This window comes from Peromyscus eremicus, chromosome 5, assembly GCF_949786415.1.
Source record: "Peromyscus eremicus chromosome 5, PerEre_H2_v1, whole genome shotgun sequence".
Taxonomy (NCBI): Eukaryota; Metazoa; Chordata; class Mammalia; order Rodentia; family Cricetidae; genus Peromyscus; species Peromyscus eremicus.
In genome coordinates, this window is record NC_081420.1 from 100,935,365 (window position 1) to 100,961,126 (window position 25,762).

At 44.3% G+C, this 25,762-nt stretch overlaps 1 long non-coding RNA gene across 3 annotated transcripts; it reads right to left on the minus strand.

The window, feature by feature from the left end:
- Window positions 1-7,051: 7,051 nt before the first annotated feature.
- On the minus strand, window positions 7,052-19,295 carry LOC131910688 (uncharacterized). Of its 3 annotated transcripts, XR_009379201.1 has the most exons (4): window positions 19,249-19,295; window positions 9,896-10,032; window positions 7,988-8,086; window positions 7,052-7,340 (listed from the first exon to the last, which is right to left on the minus strand). It is a non-coding gene; the product is annotated as an uncharacterized LOC131910688 (long non-coding RNA). The 3 variants fall into 3 exon arrangements; XR_009379202.1 differs by lacking the exons at window positions 7,052-7,340; window positions 7,988-8,086 and adding an exon at window positions 8,277-8,362; XR_009379200.1 differs by lacking the exons at window positions 7,052-7,340; window positions 7,988-8,086 and adding an exon at window positions 8,277-8,362 and having other exon boundaries at window positions 9,806-10,032.
- Window positions 19,296-25,762: the final 6,467 nt, after the last annotated feature.

The window sequence follows — 25,762 nt, forward strand, 5'->3', positions numbered from 1 at the left end:
CAACTGTGCTACATCCCTAGTCCAAGAATCCAAAGTCTTTCTCCTTACCTAGAGCTTCCGTTCCCACATCTGAGGAGCAGGGAAATGGAGGGAAATGCTCTGCTCTGTCCCAGAGAGGGGAACAGGCATTTGAAATACACTCAGCTCTCTGTAGAGGCTCAAGTTTGACTCTGACATGATCATTGATGTTTGTACATTCACAATGTACTGTGAAATGAAAAGAATAGTTATAAAGAAGTATGTATTATGTGTGGCCAATTCTTGTTCAATATGAGTATCTGCTGGGAAAGTAGTCCAAACTAATTACATGAAATGGTTAGCATGCCATTGTTCTTGAGAAGGGAAATACCCCAAATACAACCCATCAGAAACCAAATATATTACTTTTGAAATCAGAGAGTATATACACGTTACTGTAGAGCTTTTTTCTTCCGGGTGGGGGGGCAGCAGGGATAGCAACATCCCATGTAGCCCAGGTTGGCCTAGAACTGACTCTGGAGCTAAGGATGACCTTTATCTCCTGCCTCCTGTCCTTCCTGCCTCCACTTCCCCAGGGCTGGAGTCAGTGGCGTACACAATCACATCTGATACCACTGTTGCTCTTGGAAGCTGTCAACCCCAAAGGGAACGTTATGACACATCCCTAGGGTGTAACTCAAGCAAAAGCTAAAGGAAGATAGGAAATGAAATGACTTGCACCATCTGCTGGCCTACCACCAGCCTGTGTTGCCACCGAGCACTTGACATGTGCCTAGTCTTATGCCTGAGATATATGAATAGGGATATTTTTTACTGATTGATTGTGATAAGGTGAAAATCTCTGGGATATGTTGACCTAAAGAAGATATACTAAGTGCAATTCATGTGCTTCCTTTGTTTTCTTCTCTTTGTTGTTTTGTTTTGAGACAAGGCCTCATTATGTAACTCTGGCTAGACTGGAACTCAAGGTTGACCTTGAACTCACATATCTGCCTGCCTCTGCCTCTCAAACATTGGGACTGGCTTGTGTGCCACCGTGACTGGCTAGTTTTCATTTTCTTTCTTTCTTTTTTTTTTTTTTTTTTTTTTTTTTTGGTTTTTCGAGACAGGGTTTCTCTGTGTAGTTTTGCACCTTTTCCTGGAACTCACTTGGTAGCCCAGGCTGGCCTTGAACTCACAGAGATCCGCCTGGCTCTGCCTCCCAAGTGCTGGGATTAAAGGCGTGCACCACGACCGCCCGGCCGTTTTCATTTTCTTTAATAACGAGGCTGTTGTGAAACACCTCCAATTACATGTGTGGCTCACATCTGTTATTTTGTTCTCTCTCTCTCTCTATATATATAGTGTGTCATATAGCCCAGGCTAGCCTTGAACTCACTATATATCCAAAAATGACCTTGAACTCCCACTTCCCCTCCCATCCCGTCTCTACTTCTCAAGTTTATGTCTTTTGAATAGTATTTATACAGATAATATAAACTTGGCTGAGATGAAAAGCAAGTGAGAAAAAAAATTGAGTGGAAAAATACCAAGGCGAGCTGTATGATTGAATCTAGATAGGAGAGTTATGGGTGGGTTTTTCAGTTCTTGACACTCTTCTGTGCCTTCCTAAGGTCCTGTGAGGTACAGATATCCACGTGATAATCTAGAAAAGGGCAAAAGGGTTCCAGGATCTCTTCCCTACCCCAGTCAAAAGCTATGCTTTCTTCTAACAATCGGATCTTAGGTGACTGTTCTTTTCTGAATTCAAATTTGGGGTTCCACCTAACTGAGCTCTCCTTTGAAGCTGGGTATGGAGGGCACAGTGTGATGCCCCACCCTCCCCTTGAGTGGCAGGGATATGTTCTCCACAGAAAGGGAACCTAAGGTGTGTGTGAGGCATGTGAGAAGCAGCTCTGGCTCCGAGCTTCCCTGGGCAAGGAAATGAGTCACTAATGAGTCAGCCCCACCGCCCTGCGCTCTCTCATTCTTGGTATTGTTCCATGTGGCTGCTCCTCTCTGTCACCTTTCTCCCCTGAACCACATGTGTGGCCTTGAGGTGGCCCCTGAACACTTTACGGAGAAAGGCTCCTCGGGGCTGATCATGTAAAGTCCATCATTCACGGTGCCACCTCAGATTATTCATATGTCTACTTTCAGACTCCCATTAGTCATTCCACACGGGGTTCATCAGCCACCCTTTTTCACAAAGGGGAAAACACACTCCCAGAGGCTACACACTCGGCCCAGAGCTCACAGTGGAGGAGAAGCTGAGACTTAAATTCAGGCCTGCCTCCAAAGCCTGAGCCTCAGACACCCCTGTGTTGCCTGCTTTGTGTTTCGTGGAGCTCTCATCCAGGTCTGCCTCAGAACAAATTCGAAGAAATGAACTCTGTCTTCCATGTGCCCGCCACCTTCTATTCATCTGGCCAGGATCCTTATCTGGTCTTCTTGATCTCTCTCAAAATATGTTTCTGAGACAGTCTCTGAGACTTCCGTCTGGGCTAGGAGCGTAGCTCATCAGCAGAACATTTGCCCAGCATATGGAAGACTACCAGACACTTGCACTAAAGTGTAATTGAGGTCCATCTTAACTCCTTGGACAAGGCCTGCAGGTGAGGTCTTTCCAACTGTACAGTGACAGGCTAAAAGGAATTTCCACCACTGAGAAACACTTAGGGGCAAAAGCACGTCCTCGCTCCTGTTTCCTCCAGAACCAGGCCACCAGCCACTCTTGGCCTTCTCCCCCGGAGCCCAGACTTGCTTTTTGTTTATTAGCGAAAGTGGGTGGAGCCAGGAGCAAGAAAGCAGATGCTCATGTGATGTGGCTGCCCGAGAGGGCCACCCCCTCACAGATGCCACCAGCCCGGAGTCACATCTGAGGATGAAACATCCCCCTTCATTTTAAAGCTGGTTTATTTTTTGATAATACAATGTTCTGGCCGGGCGGTGGTGGCGCACGCCTTTAATCCCAGCACTCGGGAGGCAGAGCCAGGCGGATCTCTGTGAGTTCGAGGCCAGCTTGGGCTAGAGAGTGAGTTCCAGGAAAGGCGCAAAGCTACACAGAGAAACCCTGTCTCGAAAAACCAAAAAAAAAAAAAAAAAAAAAAAAAAAAAAAAAAAAAAAAAAAAACCAAAAAAAAAAAAAAACCCAAAACAAAAAAAAACAATGTTCTATACATAATACAGTCACATGAGTCAATAGTGACATACAGTGTACACATACACTAACTGGAAAATAGTTCCCACCAAGTTTTTTCTACCCAATTCCTACTCCAACTCCAGTCTCCACTTTTTTCTTTTCTTTTCTTTTTTTTTTTTTGAGACAGGATTTCTCTGTAGACCAGGTTGGCCTGGAACTCACAGAGATCTGCCTGCCTCTGTCTCCTGAGTGCTGGGATTAAAGGCGTGCGCCACCACCACCTGGCCAGTCTCCACTCTTATGTGTATTTCCAGTTTCTCTGTGTGTGTGTGTGTGTATGTGTGTGTGTGTGTGTGTGTGTGTGTGTGTGTGTGTGTGTGTGTGAAACAAGCCCTTCCCACCCAAGCTGCTTCTGGGCAGTGCTTTATCGCAGTAATAGAAAAGCAAACGAGAGGGTTATGCGTATCTGTAATCCCAGCATTTGAAAGGCTGACCTGGTCTCAACAAAACAATAAAACACACACACACACACACACACACACACACACACACACACACACACACACGTCATGGTGCCCATGGAGCTCAGAAGAAAGTGTCAAATCCCCTGGAACTGGAGTTAAGGGTGGTCTTAAGCCACCACGTGAACACTGGAAACCACATCCAGGTCCTCTGAAAGAGCAACAAGTGCTCTGAACTGCTGAGCCATCTCTCCAGGCCCTCTTTCTTTCTTTTTAGAGGGTCTTGTGTATCCCAGGCTAACCTCACTCTTGACCTATAGCCAAGGATGACTGTCTGCCTTTTCAAGTGCTAGGATCCAGGTGTACACCACATCTGGATTTGTGTTGTGCTAGGGATGGGACTCAGGCCTTCAGACATGCTAGGAGAGCACTCTGCCTACAGAGCTACATCCCCAGCCCAAATTTTGGCTTTTGTTTTGAGATAATAGAATCTCATTCTGTAGCCCAGGCTGGCCTCAAATTCATTGCAGTTCTTCTCCTTCAGCCTCCCAAGTGATGGGAGTACAGACATGAGCTACCAAACCAAGTGGATGATGTTCTTTAAACTGATAGTGGACAAACTGTGGCATATTCACTTACTGCAATACAACTCACCAAAACCCCAGGTCCTTGGGAGGCTGAGGAAGGAAGACCACACACTCAGGGCGTGCATGGACTCTGAGAAAGGACACTTCCGATGTTTGTGTTTTATGCAGCCAAGAAGGACCTTCTGAGAAATAGAGTCACATCTGATTTGTTTGAACACACAAGTGTGGAATTGCTGGGCGCTAGACAGAGGGCCACCTTCATTTTACTTACCCATTTTCTGTCTTCACAATGGTCCCGGGACCTGCTTGTTAACCTCCTTCCTGGAAAGGAAAGAATTTCAAGGAAGAGCTTCAGTGGCTGGCTTTTCTACCTCACACAGCAGATGAGTGGCAGACATGGGACTCAAACTCAGATCCCCCTGGGAACGGCAACACCATGCTGACTTCTTGTCAGGATGTTCAAGTTCAAGGAGGCCAAAGACACCCATATAGTCAGAGCTAAAGGAATTAATGAAATAAAAACTTTCCTTTCTGATTTTGGCTCCCTTCCAAAAATTCTGACTTGTGCTGGGAGGAAAGTCTAGAGGGGGCCCCTTTGGAGTGGCCCCTTCTGTGCCCTCCTGCCAGCTTCCCTAAGGAGAATGATTCCTCATGTTTACAGCCAGTAAGACATGAGCTCTTAAAACTTTACAACTACTTAACATGCGTCATCTCATCAGAAGATTTCTTGACTCAGGGTGGGCCTGTCTCCCTGCAAGCCACCCACAGAGCCGCTGACACCTGGCCAGCTGTGTGCAGAGGATGCTATCAGTGACCCTTATTCATTCACTTCATTCTCAGCATGTGCAGTGACAGCCTGGCAGTTCCAAACACCCTCCTGGCATGCCCAGATGGTCAGGGTGGTGGCCTGGAAAGGACAAGAGCCTAGAACTCCAATCCTTCCCCTCAGGGTCTGGGGTGGGGGCCGACCTTGGAGAATTAGATGAGTGGACCACATGGAGTCTGAGACCCAGGAGTCAGGTAGAAAGTGTTGGACCCTTTCATACTCCCTTGTAAAAGAACGATGCTCTGCTGTACAAAAGGATGCTGGAGGTTAGAGTACCACCAACATGCTGTGCCCAAAGAAGGTCACCTCCTGACTCTGCACCTTCAGTTTTTACACTCAGAAAACTGGACCATGTCCAAATGCATTGTGCTGAAAGAGGAGGGGGAAAGGGAAATAAATCCTTAACTTCTTGGCTGTGCAGAGAGCCCCTCCATTTCCAATCGATGTTATAACCATGGTAAGTGGCTGCATGCAGCTGGGAGAGGCCTGATTCTTGCTGACGACCCAGGGCTGGTCACACCAGGGGAAATGAGAGCATTCTGTACTGGGCCCTGGTATGAGTGGGTTCTCTGTTCTATGTGTGTGGTAGGGACTTATTGGGTCTCCAAAGTAGGAATAGCAATGGCACCTGCCTCCTTAGAGTGTGGAGATGGGAAGCCAGAGAGCAAGTACAACTGTGTTTAGGTACCTTGATGGGGTAAAATGAGATCATGTCTTAGAGTGGACGTCTCCTATGAAATCTGTGTGGTCTACACACAGGGGGCAATTCATCTTATTTTGCATAGGAAGTTCTGGAGCTCTGGAGCTCAGCAAACCCTTAGTCCTGACATATGGGGGGGGGGGAGCAGAGACAGTCAGTTACCTCACACTCAGTGGTTTTAGATTTGGTTTTTGCTTTGTTTTTGTTTGATACGAGATCTCACTATGTAATTTAGACAACTGCAAACTAATTATCCTCTCAATCTGACCCCCTGAGTAGCTGGGATTATAGCCGTGTACCACCATGCCCAGCTTCCTGGTTTTGTGTGAGAGTGTGTGTGTGTGGTGTACGTGTGTTGTTCTATTGTTATGGTTTGTTTGTTTCTTTGTTTGTAGACAGGATCTTGCCCTTCACACCAGGCCACATGAGCTACTCACAGTTCTCTTGTTTTGGCCTCTCCACTGTTGGGATTACAGCATATGTAACCAACGCCTGGACCCTTCAATCGTTTGAAATATCAGAATTACAACCCATATTCAAGACTTGGAAGATTCTACACTAAACCTTCCAAATGCTCCAAATTTCTGTTCTTATTGCAGGGGAGTCAGTGAAGGGGAGACAGGGTCTCTCAGTGTAGCTCAGGCTGGCCTTCAATTTATAGCAATCCTTCTGCCTCAGCTTCCCAAGTATAGGGATTACAGGCATGAACTACCATGGCTAGCTCCAAATGTCCAGAATCAATCAATCATCAATCTCTCTTTCTCTCTCTCTCTCTCTCTCTCTCTCTCTCTCTCTCTCTCTCTCTCTCTCTCAATTCTCCCTCTTCCTCCTTTTTCTGCAAAACAAGGGGGCTGGAGAGATGGCTCAGTGGCTAAGAGATCTTACTTACTACTCCAGCAAAGGACCCAGGTTCGAATTCTAGAATCTACATGGTAGCTCACACCTGTTTATAACTCCAGTTCCAGGTATTCCAACACCCTATTCCAGCCTCTTTAGGCACCAGGCATGCATATGTTGAAATGCAGACAAAACATCATATGCATGAAATAAATATATCTTTTGTTGTTGTTGTTGTCTTTGTTTGTTTGTTTTTGTTTTTGTTTTTCCAGACAAGGTTTCTCTGCATAGCCTTGGCTGTCCTGGAACTCACTCTGTAGCCCAGGCTGGCCTCGAACTCAGAGATCTGCCTGCCTCTGCCTCTTGAGTGCTGAGATTAAAGGTGTGCGCCACTCTACCCAGCTAATCTTTTTTTCATATGCAAAAACAGTATAAACATATTGACTTCATCTGCCATAAAACTGGAAGTAATTTAATATAAACCAAAAGGAAACTCAGATGTTGCCTCTCTGACTTGATGCTTGAGTACAAAGTCTAGTTGCCAGTAACGGAATCTGAAGTTCAAGGAGAGAGGGGTTAATTTGATGTTGTCTGTAGTCAAATTGTGGGGCAGATCTGTAGATCTGCTCCATCCTCTCCAGGCAGCTTCTCCTGTGGAGTAGGAGATGAACAAAGGCGCTTTGAACTCGAATCCTCATTACTTCAAATCCAAAGGCAGGGAGCAAGGAGAAGAGCAAGTATTCTCTCTCACTAAAGGGAAAAGAATACTAGGGAAGAATTCCGATTGGCTTGGCTTACTTTCTTTCCTATTTCTGGACCAATCAGGGGTCTGTTCCAAAACAAAAAAGAAATTAGTGTAGGCCCAAACCATAGCCCTCAACAGCTTTCTGTGGATTTAATGTCCTGCAGGGTTCTAGAAGATGGGGAATTCATGTCTGCCATCTTGTTTTGGGAAACCAACTGCAGCAAATGGGATTGCTTACTCAGGGTACACATGGCATATTACACACTAGTCATATGCATAAATAACCCTCTCACTCTTCCCCCTTCCTTTAAGGGGGCTTATTAATTTGGTGCTGTTTTATTAATGCAGAAACTAAGTAGTTAAGCCATGCAAACGTTTACCCAAGTAGCAGACCTGGGCTGTGAACCCAAGCAATCCAGCCAGTAGTCACACACAGTCATATGATGGCTATCTAAGGGAGCTGTATAGGAAAGACCAGAAAGGAATTGTACAAATGCCTGTATGCTGGTAGTATTCAAAGGTGTGGCCACTAATGGCATGGCTCTCCATCTGTGATCATGGGTGGGGGACTGGGTGAGAGGTCCCCAGATTCCTGCCATGCTTGCTGCCTGCACTGGGGAAAGAAAGCTACCTTTGATCTGCCCTGGGAGCCGCTGGGCACATACAGCACTATCTGTTTATCTAGCCCTCTGCCGGGCACCTTGGCTCTGACTCTGCGGCTTTGTTTTTACCTGTCCCCAAGTCTGTGTCCAGTGACCCAAGTCCTGGATCAGGAATCAGAAAAAGCATGTTTTGATGTTTGGTTTGTGTTTGTGGTCCAGACGCTGTTCCTAACAGAACACAAAGAGCAGTTTGTTTGTTGATTGTCTGTGTTTAAGGGAATTGGATTCAATTGAAAAAACATGTTGTGAGTTTTTACTCTGAGCCTGCCTATGTGGCCTGGGACATGGCAATAAATGAGAAGCAGATTTGGACTTAATTTTTTAAAGATACTATCTAATAAATTAAAATCAATCTTTACCTCTAAATTGCTCTGCTTTGGGCTAGGCAGAAGCTTTCTTCACGGTCTGGGGTCCTGTCAGCTTCTAAAACTTCTCCAATTCCTCCTGCGGAACAAAGCCAGCCTAATAGCTCTAGAATGCTACTTGGATGGCATTTGAAATGTTCCATCCTTCTGTCCCCCAAGTCTGGTGCAAAGAAGCCGTGCGCCTCCACCACGCCCAAGAGAAGAGACCTGCTCCCTACATTGTTCAACTGGAGGAGTTCAAGCTGTTCTTGTTCACTTGTGGTGCTGGGGACGAACGCAGGACTTCTCACACACTAGACGAGCACCCTACCCACTGAGCCCCACCCCACTCTGACCCACAGCTCTTGGTACGCTTGGGAGGCAATGTTTTCCCTCCTAACTTGTCTCCTAAGCACAGCTGATGGTAAGGATCCAGGAGTATCCATCCGTAGGCTGAATGAAGTCAATTGGCTTCTTTTATTTTCTTCAAGTTTTTTTGTGTGTGCACATCCGCGCACATGTGTGTATGTGCATGTGGATGCCGGAGGACAATGCACAATGTCTTTCTCAATCGTTCTCTACTTTATTTTTGAGATGCCTCTTTCACTGAACCTGAGGCTCACCCAGTCAGGGAGATAGGCTAGCCAGCATGCTCCCGAGAACCCGTCCCTGCTTCTCCAGGATTAGGCACATACCATCACATCTGGCTTTTTACATGGGTACTGGGCATCCAAATTCTGGTTCTCATACTTGAGTGGCAAGTACTTTACTGGCTAAACCATTTCCCAACCCCCTTTTTGTTATTTTGAAATAGGGTTTTAAAAAAATTATTAATATTTAGTTTTTACTATATAGCCTTGGTTAACCTCGAATTCTCTATGTAGACCAGGCTGGCCTCAAATTTATAGAGACCCACCTGCCTCTGCCTCCCAAATGCTGGGATTAAAGGCATGTGCCACCATGCTCAGCTAAAAAATATATTTTTTTTAAACTGGGCAGTAGTGACACACAACTTTAATCCCAGCACTTGGGAGGCAGAGGCAAGTGGATCTCTGAGTTCAAGGCCAGCCTGGTCTACAGAGCAAGTGCCAGGACAGCCAGAGCTCTTACACAGAGAAACCCTGTCTTGAAAAAACAACAACAAATATTTAGAGAAGTAATTGGCTCACTGTAGGCCCACCTACTTTTGCCTACAGCACTGGTGACTTCATAAAGCCCAACGTACTAGTGCTACCTTGGACTTTGCCTTTAGAGTCAAAGTAGTGATCTGTGTGGAGGTCACAAAAATATGGACTCAGTAGCAGATCCTAAGTCTAAAAAGAAGTTATTTTTTAATATTTTTATTTTATGTATGTGTGCAAAGTGCCTGAGGTAACCAGAAGAAAATATTGATCCTCTGGAACTAGAGTTACAGACAGTTGTGAGCTGCCATGTGTGTGCTGGGAACTGAACCTGCATCCTGGAAGGACAGCCAGGGCTCTTCCCTGCTGAGCCATCTCTCCAGTCCCTTAATATAGAGTCTTAAGAGGTAGCTGTGTCTGACCTGGTACTGGCTATGCAGCCTATGCTGCTCTTGACCTCATAGAAATCCTCCTGCCTCATCCTCTTGAGTGTTAAGAATATAGACATGTACCACCACACTAGGCAGATTCTTTATTCTTAGAATTCTGGGCTCCAGAGAGTAAATGAGGACAGTTGACCCTAGTGTGGAGATGTTACGGCCTTCAGATGTCAAGCTTCCCTCAGATGAAATCCTTCAGAAAAGGAAGCCTATAAAGAGAAAGAAAGCAGAGGTAAGAGATTAGCCATGAGGCATTGCTGGGAGAGAAGAAGAAAGGTGATGTTGAAATTTGCTGTGTTGAACCCCGTTGCATCCTCCTCCTTGAATCCCACTTCCTACAATGGATGTCTTGGCTTCCTCTCAGGAAAACTCTCAATTCACTTGAGCAAGTTTGACAATGCCCCCGCTTTTGCAGCCTCAGTTACTAAAATATCCAGCTCCTTTACCCACGTCATGATTATCACAGCAACTACAATAAAGGGCACCTTATTTCACCTCTCCCCAATAGATGGTGAGGTCCTTTAAAGTAACATCTATCCTTCTACTGTCCCTTTCCCCAGGTTGTTAGCATATAATCTGTGTTTCACAAAGACTTAATGAGTGCTGGGGACCTCAACAGCCAGTGGGAGGTAGTGTGTGGAAGTCCTGTAAGACCTTGGGTTCAAGACCCAACACACACACACACACACACACACACACACACACACACACACACAAAGCCTTTGTGAAAGAACGTTTATCTCCACTAAACTTCTTGGCCTGACTTCCCAACCTTCCCCGATCTGGCTCCATCTCTAACCTCATTTCCCACGACTCCTCACTACACACCCTCCATTGTGGTTAAACCAGTCTCGCCGAGACATCAGCTCATTTCTCTGGGCCTTTCCTCAGGTTGGAATGGCCTCCTCCCCGTATTTGTGCCTCTAATATAAGCCACCTCCTTCTTCATTCATGCCTCAAACACTTCCTCAATGCCCACTCTATGACAAGCGTTATACTAAGTCAGTGGTGGGCGCCAGAGAGAACAACACAGACCCTTCCAAACCTTCTTTACGAAGCCTCCTCAGAGAGCGCCAGAACCTACCCACAATCTCCATCATCTCCTTCCTTCCTCATTTGTAAGATTGTCTTAGTACTCCAAATAGCTAGCTGTCTGTAAACTTTCTCTTGAGTTTTGCCCATTAGGCATCCTCCTGACGAGTAGATTTTTACGTGTCTTGAGAACTTGAGCCCAAGTTTACACTTTTGAAAAATTTATTTATGTGTTTCAGCATTGGAAACACAGTAGGTACCCCTGAAATTTTTTTTTTAAGTATATACTCTTCATTGCTTCTTTCTTGATTGAATGTGTCTCCTGCTTTCCTGGCCTGGAAAGTAGAAGGACAGAGAAGCATTTGTCTGGCTTAGCCATCCTAGAAATAAACAGTCCGCCTGGGTTTCAGCTGATCCCAGTAACCCTGGCTGTAAAACACCATCTAAATCCAGGGTAGGGATGAACAAATAGAGGTTTTATTTGTTCTGTTTAGTCCCGGGTGCTGTGGGAGAGAGCTTTGCAGACCTCCTTACCACAAACTCTTGCTAACAAACAAGAAGCCACTTCTCTGGCAGCGTCCTGGGCAGCATCCTGGTACCTCCGAGTCACCTCCCCTTGTCTCCACTGCTTCTCAAAGACATCTTTCAGCTCTGTCTTTGCTGGGTAGAGGGAAAGGGGCGGCAGGAAGCGGAGACCCTCAATTTCATTCTCCCCCAGACTTACTAAGCACAGCAGAAGTGGTTCATCCCAAACCCATCCAACACGACCTCACTGCAGGACCACTCCACACAACGACATCGCCTTTTGGAAACACAAAGTTTCTCTTTCAATTCAAGAAAGGGGAAAAAAAAAAACCATCCTCCAATGAACCCCAAACCTGTAGTTGGCCAAAGTCCCGGGGTGGATGGTGGAGTCAAAGTGAATCATTTCTCTCTGCTCCGATTGCATCAGCCACAGGCAGCTGTGAGCTGCTTGCTCCCCAGCAGAGGCCTCATGCCACATACCAAATCCTGAATTTTTCTTCTGCAAACATGGGTTTCATGGAGCTGCCTGAGTCCAGACAGTGATCATGCTGAGGCAGACGTTATTCTCATTAGGTTCTGAGCCTCTTTGGACTAAACTAGTTGCGTCTGCCTGAGTCCCCCACCCCCTCATGCCTTGAATGTGAGTTCTTAGCTTATAAAAGCATCCTATGTGCTACACAGTTAAAAACTACAACAGCAGCCGGGCGGTGGTGGCGCACGCCTTTAATCCCAGCACTCGGGAGGCAGAGCCAGGCGGATCTCTGTGAGTTCGAGGCCAGCCTGGGCTACCAAGTGAGTTCCAGGAAAGGCACAAAGCTACACAGAGAAACCCTGTCTCGAAAAACCAAAAAAAAAAAAAAAAAAAAAAAAAAAAAAAAAAAAAAAAAAAAAAAAAAACCTACAACAGCCTTTGAGCAGAGCCTTCCTAAGTAGCCTGACCTGGCCTAGACTCTGCATAGATTGTTCTTGTCTTTCTTTTTAAAGGAGGATTTTAAAAAATTTTTATTTTTAAATTATGTATATATGCTGGGGTATGGTGGTATTTTATTTGTACTGAAATGTGATTTTAATTGTATATTAATAAATAAAGTTGCCTGGGGGTCAGAGCTATTAGAGCCATAGCAAGAGCGTGGCGGTGGTGGCACACGCCTTTAATCCCAGCACTTGGTAGACAGAGCTAGGTAGATCTCTGTGTGTAAAAGGATACAGCCAGCATTGGAGACACATGCCTTTAATCTCAATACCATAGAAGACCTGGAGGGCTGTACATACAGGCACTGACGAGGCAGTCATGTGTTTGGGTTTACAACCAATGAGAAGGCAGAACAGAAAGACTATATAAAGACAAACACACAGGAAGTAGGTCCTTTTCAGAGAGGTCTCTTGGCTTAAGAGGCTAGCTGCAGGGTAAGGCTCTTAGCTCTGATCTCTTGGCTTTCTTCTTTGCATTGGTTCTGTGTTTCTTATTTAATAAGATGGTTGGATACATCTACACTGGGGGATATCTCTTTGTATGTGAATATATGTTGTTCCCATTGGTTAATAAATAAGCTGCTTTGGCCTGTGACAAGGCTGCTTAGAGGCAGGCGGGAAATCCAAGGAGAGAGACAGGAAAGAGAAAGGTGGAGTGAGGGAGATGGCAGCCTGCCATCCTAGGAACAACATGTAATGGGATGTAGGTAAAGCCACAGAACATGTGGTGATGTATAGATGAATAGTTATGGGTTGAATTAAAACTATAATAGCTAGCTAGCAAGAGGCCTGCCACAGGTCATACAGTTGGTAATTAATATTAAGCCTCTGAATGATTATTTTATAAGCGGCTGAGGGACTGCAGGGCTGGGAAGGACAGGAGGAACATGGAACCGTGGGGCCCAGCAGGATCAGAGAAACCTTCCAGCAACATTTGGTGCCCAATATGGGGCATGAGTTTCCACCTAAAACCTGAGAAGTTGTTTTTAGCTCAATTTTAGAATCTTAAAAAGAGATTCTAAAATTGAGCTAAAAACAACTTCCTACTTCAGGTCTCATGCAGGACCATGGTACAGAGACATGGCCAGTGGACTTCAACGCCAACATAACAGTCTCCCACAGTCTCTGATGAGCTGGGCTGCGATACAAAGAGGCTGCTCCCAGCCAACACCTGCGGGCTTGGGAGCACAGCCATAGACTTAAAAACACAGTTATACTATTTAATACTGCTTCCCAAAATTGGGGAGATAAGCACAACTCGATATCTGCGCCATGTTGAAAAACTGAATGGGGCAGAATCAGCAGCCAAGGCCACCACTTTTTGTCCTAGCCATGCAATTTAACAATTTCACATCTCTTCTGGTCAAAAAAGGATTATAGACACCCAAAAGACAGATTCAGAAGAAATAAACCTCTAAACAGTTTACAATATGTATGAAAATATACATAGGCTTGGAAGAGAGAGAAAGGGAGGATAGACAGTTATATAAAGCAACAGATAGTTCTAAAAAATAAAGTCTTTAAAGAGACAATAAAAATAATATGAAAAATAAGCCACATAAAGATGAAAATTACACAGAGAGTCTGGATTATATTGCCTTTGGGATTTTTAACTACACGAAGATGTTTGATTGCAAAGGCTCCTAAGTTAAACCAATATGTATATTTTAAAGGTATCTTGACTTCAAAATTCATGTCTAAGGCTACATTGCTTTGGAAAAGAGGTTCTGCTTTTGTTTCCACAGAAGATGAGAACCTGTGTATTGCTTCCAGGCTAATATAGTTTAATCAACCAAGACTCCCTGAAAGGTCTCCGATGACACCATGGCCCAGATGATCCAACATCCAAAATCAGCTTCAAAGCAACTGGCTGAGATGATCCATCCTCACAGACTGCTACTATACTTTTTTTTTTTTTTTTTTTTTGGTTTTTCGAGACAGGGTTTCTCTGTGTAGCTTTGCGCCTTTCCTGGAACTCACTTGTAGCCCAGGCTGGCCTTGAACTCACAGAGATCCGCCTGGCTCTGCCTCCCGAGTGCTGGGATTAAAGGCGTGCGCCGCCGCCGCCGCCGCCGCCGCCGCCGCCGCCGCCACCACCACCACCCGGCTGCGCCACCACCGCCCGGCTGCTACTATACTTCTTAATTTTCTCAGGATCCCCATAAGATTATCTATACCCCCAATCAGCAAGAAATAATAATAATAATAATATATTAAAATAATAATATATATAAAGCTACACCCAAATTCCTAAAATATTGTTTGTGAATGTTTATTTTTATTTAAAGGGGGGTGATTATAAATGCAATCTCTTTCTAAAAAAGAAAAGGGGAAGTATAGATATGATAGGATAAAAGGGTAGATTATTGAATCTACTTTTAAAGAGTAACAACTTGTTTAATATGTTTTACACTGCTATGGATTTTTAGTTTATTGATACAAATTTAAAGTTAATTTTGTTATACTGTACGTATATTTCTATTCTTGTTTAAAGTATTATGTTTGTACAGCTCATTTGAAATTGTAATATATAATGAAGAAATACAGATTAATAATTAGTCTTCTATGATAATCAAACTTATAGTCATGCTAGTTAAGCTTTCTAGGTATATGCAGACATATTTCAATTAGGTAGGTAATCTTCAAACACTTCAAAGACCTACAGAATATGGCATTTAAAATGTTTTAAAAGCTTAGACTTTCTGGACAATGAGACATGTCTGCTCCTGGGAGCACCAATTTACTTCAGAGAGGAGGATGGGCATCAAAGAAACTCCCATGGAGTTTGCTTTCCTTATGGCAAAAGTTAGCCATTTGGGCAAGAAACTGTTCTTGCCTGGACAGCTTGACAAAATGTTGTATCAACTGGATATACAGGACCCAAGGAAAAATGACCATTAAATTTTGCCAAAACAAGGCGAAATGGTCTACCAGGTTCCTGCTTTGCAGAGGAGACTGCCAGACATCCTACAGAACACAGGGAAAAGTGACTAAGAGACTCTAGGGCTGTAGGCTGAAGATGGGTGCCCCAATGTTGCAGAGGAACTTTGGGTGACTGTCCAGGCAGCCAGCTGTCTCTGTCATTCCAGATTTTTGGAAGTTGCTTACAATGCTCTTCCTGTTTACTTAGGTAATATTATATCCTTCTGGGGTCTTTGATGTAGTTAAAGACTAGATAGTTATAAATACGATTTTCCTTAGTTAGGATAAAAGATAAATTAGATATGAAATTTTAGACTCACAAATGTAGGATACATGATAAAATATTTTCTTTAATTTTGCCAAATACAAATAGACTAGATATTGTAACTATAATTCTCACTTGATAACTGTTTGTTATATATAATCTTACTATATTAAAGCTAAAACCTTCCTTTTTGATTAGATAGAAAAGGGGAAGTGCTGGGGGATTTTTTTTTGTATGCTGTGAATATATGTTGTTCCCATTGATTAATAAATAAGCTGCTTTGGCCTATGGCAAGTCAGCATAGAGGCAGGTAGGAAATCCAAGGAGAGAGACAGGAAAGAGAAAGGCAGAGTGAGGGAGATGGCAGCCTGCCATCCTAGGAACAACATGCAATGGGATGTAGGTAAAGCCACAGAACACATGGTGATACATAGGTTAATAGTTATGGATTGAGTTATAACTATAAGAGCTAGCTACCAAGAGGCCTGCCACAGGCCATACAATTGATAATTACTGAATGATTATTTTATAAGTGGCTGAGGGACCACAGGGCCTGGTGGAACCAAAGAAACCTTTTGGCAACACACACACACATTATATGTGTGTGTGTGTGTGTGTGTGTGTGTGTGTGTGTGTGTGTGTACATGCACATAAGTGCAGGTGCCTCCAGAAAAAGATGTCAGAACCCCTGGAGCTGGAGTTACAGGCCACCTGACACAGGTGCTGGAAACTAAACTGGAGCCCTCTGCAAAAGCAGTGCAGTGCATGCTCTTTCTTAACTCCTGAGCCACCTCTCCTGCCCGCTTCTCTTTACCTTTTTTTTTTTTTTTTTTTTTTAAGATAGGGTCATGCATATCTCCAGCTGGCCTTGAACTCGGCATTCAGCTTTAGCCACAGATGACCTTGAACTTCTGCTCCTCTGACCCCTCCACTTCCATCCCTCACCCACCTCCCAATCCTGGGATTACAGGCATATGCCACCATGTAGCTTTTATGGGACACTGAGACGTGAACCCAGGCCTTCATGCTATATCCTCAGCTCTCTGGTTTTTCATTAGCAAGTAAAGAAACCTCTGGAGTAGCTACTCTGGTTGTCTGTTTCTCAGGTACAGAAACTGAGGACCAGAACAGAGTTGGCATCTCCAATCTGGAATGCAGGAGGGGCTTCCTAGCTCATGTTCTTTTTTTTTTTTTTTAAGATTTATTTATTCATATACATGAGTGCCCTGTCTTCATGCACACCAGGAGGAATCTGATCCCATTACAGATGGCTGTAAGCCACCATGTGGTTACTGGGAATTGAACTCAGGATCTCTGGAAGAGCAATCAAGTGCTCTTAACTACTGAGCCATCTCTCCAGGCCCTATCTTGTGTTCTTAATCATTATTTTAGCAGGTCTCTCTTACCTTTCTAAGGATTCCTCATGCTCTAAGGACTGAGAAAATTCTGCTTCCTCCCAGCTATCTGTAGCTCTCTCGGAGGTCTCCTTATCTGACTGACTTCTTCTTGTCTATTGGTACTAACAAAGCCATTCCAAATAAGCATCCATACTTGCTCCAAATGTTGATCCCTGTCTGTATCAGACTGTTGTAGACTTGGCAGTGAACAAAACAAGCACAGATCCTTGCCTCCGTGGACTTTACAGTAGGTGTAGAAGACACACACACACATAAAGCATATTGGGTAGCTGGATGACAGTGGCACATGCCTTTAATCCCAGTACTCAAAAGTCAGAGGCAGGAGGATCTCTCTGAGTTTGAGGCCAGCCTGGTCTACAGAGGAAGTTCCAGGACAGCCAAGGCTACACAGAGAAACCCTGTCTCGAAAAAATAAAAACAAAAAACCAAACAACCAAACCAATAAACGAAAAGCAGATTGGATAATAAATACTTAAGAGAGAAGGCAACGGGGCTGGGCTGTCAACCAGTTGGTAGAGCACTTGCCTGGTACTAATGAGGCCCTGGCTTCAGTCCCCAAACTACATGAGTCAGGCATAATGGTGCATGCCTGTAATCTCAGCACTCAGGAAGCTGAGGCAGGAGGATCTGGATGGAGTTCAACAAGACCCTGTTGAGGAGGAAGGAAGGAAGAAGAGAGAGAGAAGAGACTTAGGGAATGTTGGAGGAAGGGTCGAGTTTTAGGCGGAGTGGGCTAGAGCGGGCTTTCCTAGGTGATAGCAGACTGACAGATGTAAGGGCGATACGTGAGTCATATAGAGGGAAGGGCATTCATGACAGAGGAAAAGACGACTGTGACGCCTTGGATGCCTGGTGTGTGTTCCGGAATAGGAGAGGGGCTCGGATAGTTTTGACAGAATAAGAGAGAACAAGAGAGTAGTGAGTGAGATGAAAGAGAAGGGAGGGGCTGGACTCAGAGCCAAGGGCCCATCACCAGGAGTTTGGGGGTATTCTGAGTGGAAGAGGGAGCCCCTGGAGGTGTTGAGTCCCAGCAGAGCTGTACCAGGAGTGATGTCACCACCTTTAGTCTTAGTCCTCAGGAGACAGAGGCAGGTGGATCTCCAGAGTGAGCTTCAGGACAGCCAGAGCTACAAAGGGAGAACTTGTCTCCAAACAAAAACAAGAAGCTTTATTTGTTTTTTGTTTGGGGGAGGGGTTGTTTGTTTGTTTTTTAAAAACAAGATCTCACTATAGTCCTGGCTAGCCTAGAATTTGCTATGTAGACCAGGCTGGCATCAAACTCACCAAGTGTTGGGATTAACACTAAGTATTGGGATTCACACCACATTAGACAAGACTGGGTTTGTTTTGTTGTTGTTATTTTCGAGATAGGGTTTCTCTGGGTAGCCCTGGCTGTCCAGGAACTAGCTCTGTAGACCAGGCTGCCCTCGCACTCACAGAGATCTGCCTGCCTCTGCCTTCCAAGTGCTGGAATTAAAAGACTTGTTTCTTAACAGTGTCCCTCTGACTACAGCGTTGAGAACAGCCTGAAGAAGACCAGGTTGGGGATGTTAATAATACAAGTGAGAAATCATCAGGAAATGCAGTTTAAGGAAAGAGGTCTGAGCACCATGCCCTGGAGCAGTCCACATGTAGGAGACAAGGAGTCAGCAGAAAGGCCCACAAGGGAGATGAGGAAAAGCCCGGAAGCAGTTCAGGGAAGAGAAACAGACCAATTGTGGCAAAATCTTCTGACTGGTCGAGTAAAAAAAGGTCTGAACAGTAAACTGCCACATAAAAACCAATGCTTAGCCAGGCGGTGGTGGCGTACGCCTTTAATCCCAGCACTAGGGAGGCAGAGCCAGGCTGATCTCTGTGAGTTCGAGGCCAGCCTGGGCTACCAAGTGAGTCCCAGGAAGCTACACAGAGAAACCCTATCTTGAAAAACCAAAACAAACAAACAAACAAACAAAAAAAAAAAAAAACCCAATGCTTACTTACCCAAGTGTGATGGTAAATGACTGTAATCCCAATGCTCAGAAACCTGAGGCAGAAGGATCACTGACAGTATGGGGCAAGCCTGGGCTACATAGTGAGATAGTTCCGAAAACAACAACAAAGAAAATATGTCATCAAATAACCTTTGAATCAGTTTTGCTGGATGTGGTGACCCCAGTACTTGGGAAGCAGGAGAACCAGGAGTTTGAGGTTATCCTTGGCTACATGGTAAATTTGAGGTTATCCCAGACTTGGAAAGCTTAAAAAAAAAAAAAAAAAAAAAACTCTTTTATTTAGTCTAGAAGCATATTCACCTGAACTTCTTCACCAATGACTTGGGAAGGGCAGGACCTGTGTACAGAGTTCTGTGTTCTATTCTGTATCCAGAATTCTGCCTCTCATCACCACCTTTACTGGGATCTGATGGTTGACTCACCAGCCAGGGGACGATTGGCCCTGGGTGGAAACTCTAGAACAATGTCAGCATTAGATTTGGTGAGGAGATTAAGCTGCTGGACCACTTTACAAGGGAGGTCAGAAGAGCTGAGGGTAGTAGAAAGGGAGGACAGATTTTACTCTCAAAAAGTGTTTTGTTGTTCTGAGGGAGTGAAGTAATATGTCTTGGGGCTGGCTGACGCCTTTGGTCTTAATGAGTCGTTTCTACTTGGATCCATCCTGAAGCCTAGACTGGAGTAGAGGTTGGAGATGAAATTCCTGTGCTCTGAGTTTTTCTCTGGCAGGTGAGGGAGACAGGCATGTCAGAGCCTGGGAATTGGGAGAGGAGAGATGGGAAAAGATGGCTGGCAAGGTATTCCCTGGGGGTGGGACTGAGGAACCTGTTTGAAGAGCAGTGAGGGCTGCCATTAGTTTCTGAAAACTTTTGATGGATGTATACAATGGAAAATGGGAACCGCATCATGTACAGTTTTGCACACAGGACACATCGTGCACGTCAATCGAGAGTGTAAATGCCTTACAAAGCCTCTTAGGCCCCTTCTCTTCAGCTCTGCTCTGCCCAAGGCTGTCACTAACTGGACATGGACTAGCTTTGCCTGTTTGGGATCTTACGTAAATGGATCCCTGCTCTTGCACACAATCATATATCTTTCATTCTCACCGTTGTGAAGTCTCCCATTACGACTCCAACATTATCAGTTGATCACACCAGCTGACGATGGACGTTTAAGTTGTTTCTGTCTGGGGAAGAGTACTAATAGTGTTGCTATGAGCACATTTGGACAGGTCTGATATTCATTGCCTCCCCCCCATCAACAGTTTACTTTCAAAATATTCAAACTTGTAGAGAAGTTGAAACAATTGTACATGAATATCTGCCTGTGAACCACGATCATCATCATCTTCTTCTTCTTCTTTTGGACAGAGTCTTATCCTCTAGCCCAGGCTGGCCTAGAACTATATACCCTAAGCTGCCCTCAAACTTGTGGAGATCTTCCTGTTTCAGCCTCTGAGTGCTGGAGTTATAGGTGTGTGACTCATAGTAGTTTTTGTGGGCATAGGCTTTCACTTCTCTTGGGTAATTATGCAGGGCTGAGATTGCATCATCACAGACACACACACACATACACACACATACACACACACATACACACACATACACACACACACACACACACACACACACACACACACACATTTAGCCCCATAGAAACCTTTTGGCTTTTATTTCATCATAGTGGTTGTATAATTTTAGACTCCTACTCATGATATAGGACAATTACCTATTTTGGTATATTTATGTTTGTCTAGGACAGTCTTGGTGTATAGCCTAGACAGGTGTCATTTCCTGACCCTCTTGCCTCAGTAGTGGGATGACAGGTGTGTGCTACCTTGTCTGGACAAGAATCAATGCTGTTCAGTGTTCCTGACAAGGCTTAGTGTTGTCAGACTTTTACACTAAATGTTTTGGGGAGGGGTATGTAGTGGTACCTCACTGTGATTTAATTTGTATTTGCTGGTAACTGAGGTGTTGGTATTTTTGAGTTTACTGGTTATTTATGACTCCCTTTGTGAAATATCTACTTGCCTTCTCACCTCCCCACCCCTATTGTCATTTTTACTATTGAGTGTAGGATGTCTTCAATGTTACAAATATCATCCCTTTTGTGGATAAATGCTCGACAGGGAGAGGGAAAACATGTAAACAATTATCATATCTCTATCATTTATGATATCTCTCTCTCTCTATATATATATCAATATCTATAGTGTGTGTGTGTTTGAGTACATCACAGCACATGTGTGGAAGTCAGAGGACATCCGTCCACCCAGGTTGTCATGTTTGGCACCCTGACACTCTTGAGCCACCTCCCAACCCCACTACTACTTCCTGAAAAGACTTTCCTTTCTGTATTAACATCTCTGTCACAGAAATTAAACAAAACTTCTGTGTTGGCTCACGCTTGTAATCCCAGAACTTGGGGACTGAGGACTGCCACAAGTCCACAGATAGCCTGGGCTACGTAGTGTGACCCTGTCTCTGCCTCTTCTCCAAAAGTTAAATGACCATTAAGTAAGTTTCTAGTCTACTCTGCCTGTTTTGTTCTACTATTTATCTTCATGATAAAATTTGCCCTTGGGAGGCAGAGGCAGGTGGAGCTCTGTGAGTTCAAGGCCAGCTTGGTGAGTGCTAGGCAAACCAGGGCTGAACAGAGAGACCCATCTCAAAAAAAAAAAAAAAAGAAAGAAAGAAAAAAAGAAAAGTCCAACTAAGGGTGGATTTGTCTATTTATTCCTTTACTTGCATTTTAAAGATTTCTTTTATTTTTAATTATGTGCATTTGTTTGGGTCTGTGTGCGAATGTGTGCACAAGAGTGAAGGGTCTATAGAGACCAGGAAAGAGCACTGGATACTCTGAAACTGGAGTTCTAGGTGGTTGTGAGTTACCCAAGATGGCGCTTGGAACTGAAATCAGATCCCCTGAGAGAACAGTAAGCCCTTTCAACAGCCGAGGTATCTCTCCAGTTCCTCATTCTGTCGATTTTTAAAATTCTGATTTAGGGCCAGTAAGATAGTTCAGTGGATAAAGGTACTCGTTACCAAGCCTGAGTTCAACCCCCAGGACATACATGTTGGGAGGCAAGAACTGACTCCCTTCATACACACACACACACACACACACACACTCTACTACATACATTAAATGTGATTTAAAAATTTAAAAACCCTGTTATTAGACATATCTATATATAATTATTGTGTTCCTGGTTGTATTTATTTTCATGAAATTTCTCTTCGATCCTTTGTTAATAGATTAACTGTATGTTGTTGTTTGGCTCTTTTTGGGGGGCCTGCCACCTAGCTCCCAAATAAATCACACACAGAGGCTTATTATTAATTATGAATGCCCAGCCTTAGCTTGGCTTAGTTTCTAGCCAGCTTTTCTTAACTTATCCCTTCTATTTTTTGCCGCTGGGCTCTTCCCATTCTCTTACTTCTGTAAATCTTTTTCTCTGTGGCTTGCTGTGTAGCTGGGTGGCTGGCCCCTGATGTCCTCCTCCTTCTCTGGCTCCTAGTTTTAGCTAGCTCTCTCCTCCCAGTTTTCTCTTTCTCTAGATCCTCTCTGCCTGCCAGCCCCACCCATCCTTTCTCCTGCCTTGCTATTGGCCAGTTCTTTATTAGACCAATCAGGTATTTTAGACAGGCACAGTAACACAGCTTCACAGAGTTAAACAAACGCAACATAAACAAAAGTAACACACCTTAAAATAATATTCTTCTACAATTAACTTAAAGTCTGCTTCATTTGGCATTAATTTAGCCACTTCAACTTCTCATTGTGTAATATTTTTCTATTTACTATCAACCTTCCTTGTGTCTCTTGTAGACAATATTACCTGTTCTAACAATTCTGCTTTTTCATTGAAATGTCTAGACCTTTTAATGTAATTATCAACACGGTTCTATGTAGATCAATCATCTTGTTATTTGTTTTTTTTGTTTGTTTGTTTGTTTTTTGTTTTTTTTTTTTATCTCTACTGATATTGTTTGTCTTTCTTTTTTTAGATGGGGTCTCATATGCCCTATGCTGGCCTTGTTCTTGACATGTAGCCAAGCACAAGCCTCTGCCTCCGGCTCCCAGGTGCTGTTTCTGTTGTCTTTTCTGTCTTAGGTGATCTGCAGTTCTCCTGACAATCTAACTTTCTAACACAACTTCTCTTCACTCTGAACAACTTTGTTTATAGTTCAAGTCTGCTAGTGACAAATCTTGGGGGTTTTTTGCTTTGTTTTATGATTTGGGGGTTGGTTTGTTTGTTTGTTTTTCTAGACAGGCTTTCTATGTATGTAGCCTTGGCTGTCCTAGAACTAGCTCTATAGACCAGAGTTGTTCCACATAAAAGCTTTTTTAGTGGAGCCTTGGGGAACACAAGAAAAATCATGTCCACCTGAGGCAAAGCATTGACCAAAGAGGGCCCCACTGCAGGGTAAGAGGTTCCTCAGAGATACAGGGTCATCTTGGGGGCAGTTGAGAGTAGAGGGGGTTAGAGAGCTACGAATTAGTTCACTCTTCACTCAAGAAGCTTTTGAAGATTTCTGCTCAGGTCTGTTAATTGGACACTGGAGGACAAGTGCCTAAGGACTGGGGACACCCAGCTTCAATACAGGAGACCCCGGTTTAATTTGATTACTATTACGAATACTTTCAGTTCTTCCGGCCCCCAGCCAGACCCTAGATGTCTTACTATTCAGCCAAGGTATGTGAAAACTTGCCAAAAGTGATGTCCTTACCCCAGTGGGTAGATGGGGTCCTGCTGACTTTCCGATACCACCCAGGGTGTAGCTCACCATCCAGACTACAGAATGTGTCCCTGAGCCAGGAAACATGTGAAAACAGCGAGCCCTCTCTCACCGTCAGAAATGTTTTCCCAGAGACACCAGTAGTTCAGGTTACCAGCCTTGGGACAGGTGGCACGGGAGTTATTTCTAGCTTCACCTATGAACAATCAGTACTGGCTTCCAAGGCCAGGATGATGGTGAGGCCAGTGAGGCATTTCCCTTAAGTGTGCTGTTTAAAGTGGTGTCCAAACACTCAACAATCAGACAAATTTTGTGATAATTCAATGTTTTTCTGGAACTGTGTAAAAGTGCACTCTGTGTGTGTGTGTGTGTGTGTGTGTGTGTGTGTGTGTGTTTTGCTGGGAGTTGAACTGGCCCTTGAGCATATAGGCAAGCACTCTACCACTGAACTTTATCCTCGATGGCTTTTTAAAAAAAAAAAAACAGATTTTACATATCCCTTCTGCAAAATCTTCTCAACCATGGGGGCTGGAGAGATGGCTCAGCGGTTAAGAACACCGACTGCTCTTCCAGAGGCCTGGGGTTCAATTCCCAGCACCCACGTGACAACTAACAACTGTCTGTAACTCCAAGATCTGACACCCTCACATAGATATACATGCAGGCAAACCACCAATGCACAAAACATAAAATCAAAATAAATAAATTAGCCGGGCAGTGGTGGAAGTATGCCGCATGAGGGTGGGCTCTTTTAGGTAGGATATTATTTATCCTTATTTTATGTTCATTGGTGTTTTGGTTGAACAAGTCAGTAAGTGACTCCAGGTCCCACTTCCTTCCCTTGTCTATAAGATGGGACTGCAATTCACTTTTAAAACCACGTCATTAAGAAACAACAAAACACTTTCCCTCAGGCAGCAGAGGCTGGTGGGTCTTAGTGAATTCCAGGCCAGCCAGGACTGCAAAGTGAAATCTTTCCTCAAAGAACAACCAAATACCACCACCAAGGATAGGGTACTAGTTCACTGGAGAGAGCACGATGAATATATGGTGATGAGCCAAGGTTCAATCCTTACCAGCCTTTGTATTAAATAAGTAAATAAATAACTACAGGCCAACTTGATTTCCCTTAGTCTCAATCAGGACAATAAGTTTTAGAACATTTTCATTATGTTGTAAAAATGAAACTCTTTTTTTTTTTTTTCTTTCCAAGACAGGGTTTCTCTGTAGCCCTGGCTGGCCTCGAACTCAGAGATCTGCCTGCCTCTGCCTCTGAGTGCTGAGGTTAAAGGCGTGCGCAAACATGCCCCCCCAAAAGAAGCCCTTTAGCAATCACTCCCCTTCTGTCTTCCCTAACCGCTGCACAGTCAGCCTCTACAGAATGACCTGTCCCCGACATTTACATAAATGGGTTTTTGTAACGGCTTTCTGTCATTTGTAATAGTGTTTTCAGAGTTGAACACATGTTAGAATGTTATTACTGGGGCTGACAAGATGGCTTACCAGGTAAAGGGGCCTGCCAGAAAAGCCTGATGACCTGAGCCTGAGCCTCAGAACCCACAAAAAGCTGACGCAGTGGCTCACAGCTGTAATTCTTACAGCGAGACAGCAGGCAGAGACAGGGCAGGGCACAAAGCTCACAGGCCAGTCAGTCTGGACAAGGCAGAGCAGCCGAAAAAGAGACCCTGCCTCAACAGAGCCAAAGCAGAGAACTCACCCCAAAGCTGTCCTCAGACCTCGACATGCACTCATGCACTAGCACCCCCACATACATATATATATACTCATGTACCCACACTCACCCAACGCATGCATGCGCGCGCGCGCGCACACACACACACACACACACACACACACACACTAATAAAAAGAAGTTGATATTAAAAAAAAAAACAAAAAACAAAAAAACCCAAACTATGTGTGTTAGTTACTTGCTGTTTGAGACAGGTGGTTAGCCTGGAACTTGTGATATAGCCTTGAGCCTACTTCTATTTCCCAGTTGCTGAGATTACAGGCAAGTGTCACCACACCTTTCAGGAATTTTAGTATTTTTTACAACTGAATGACTATTT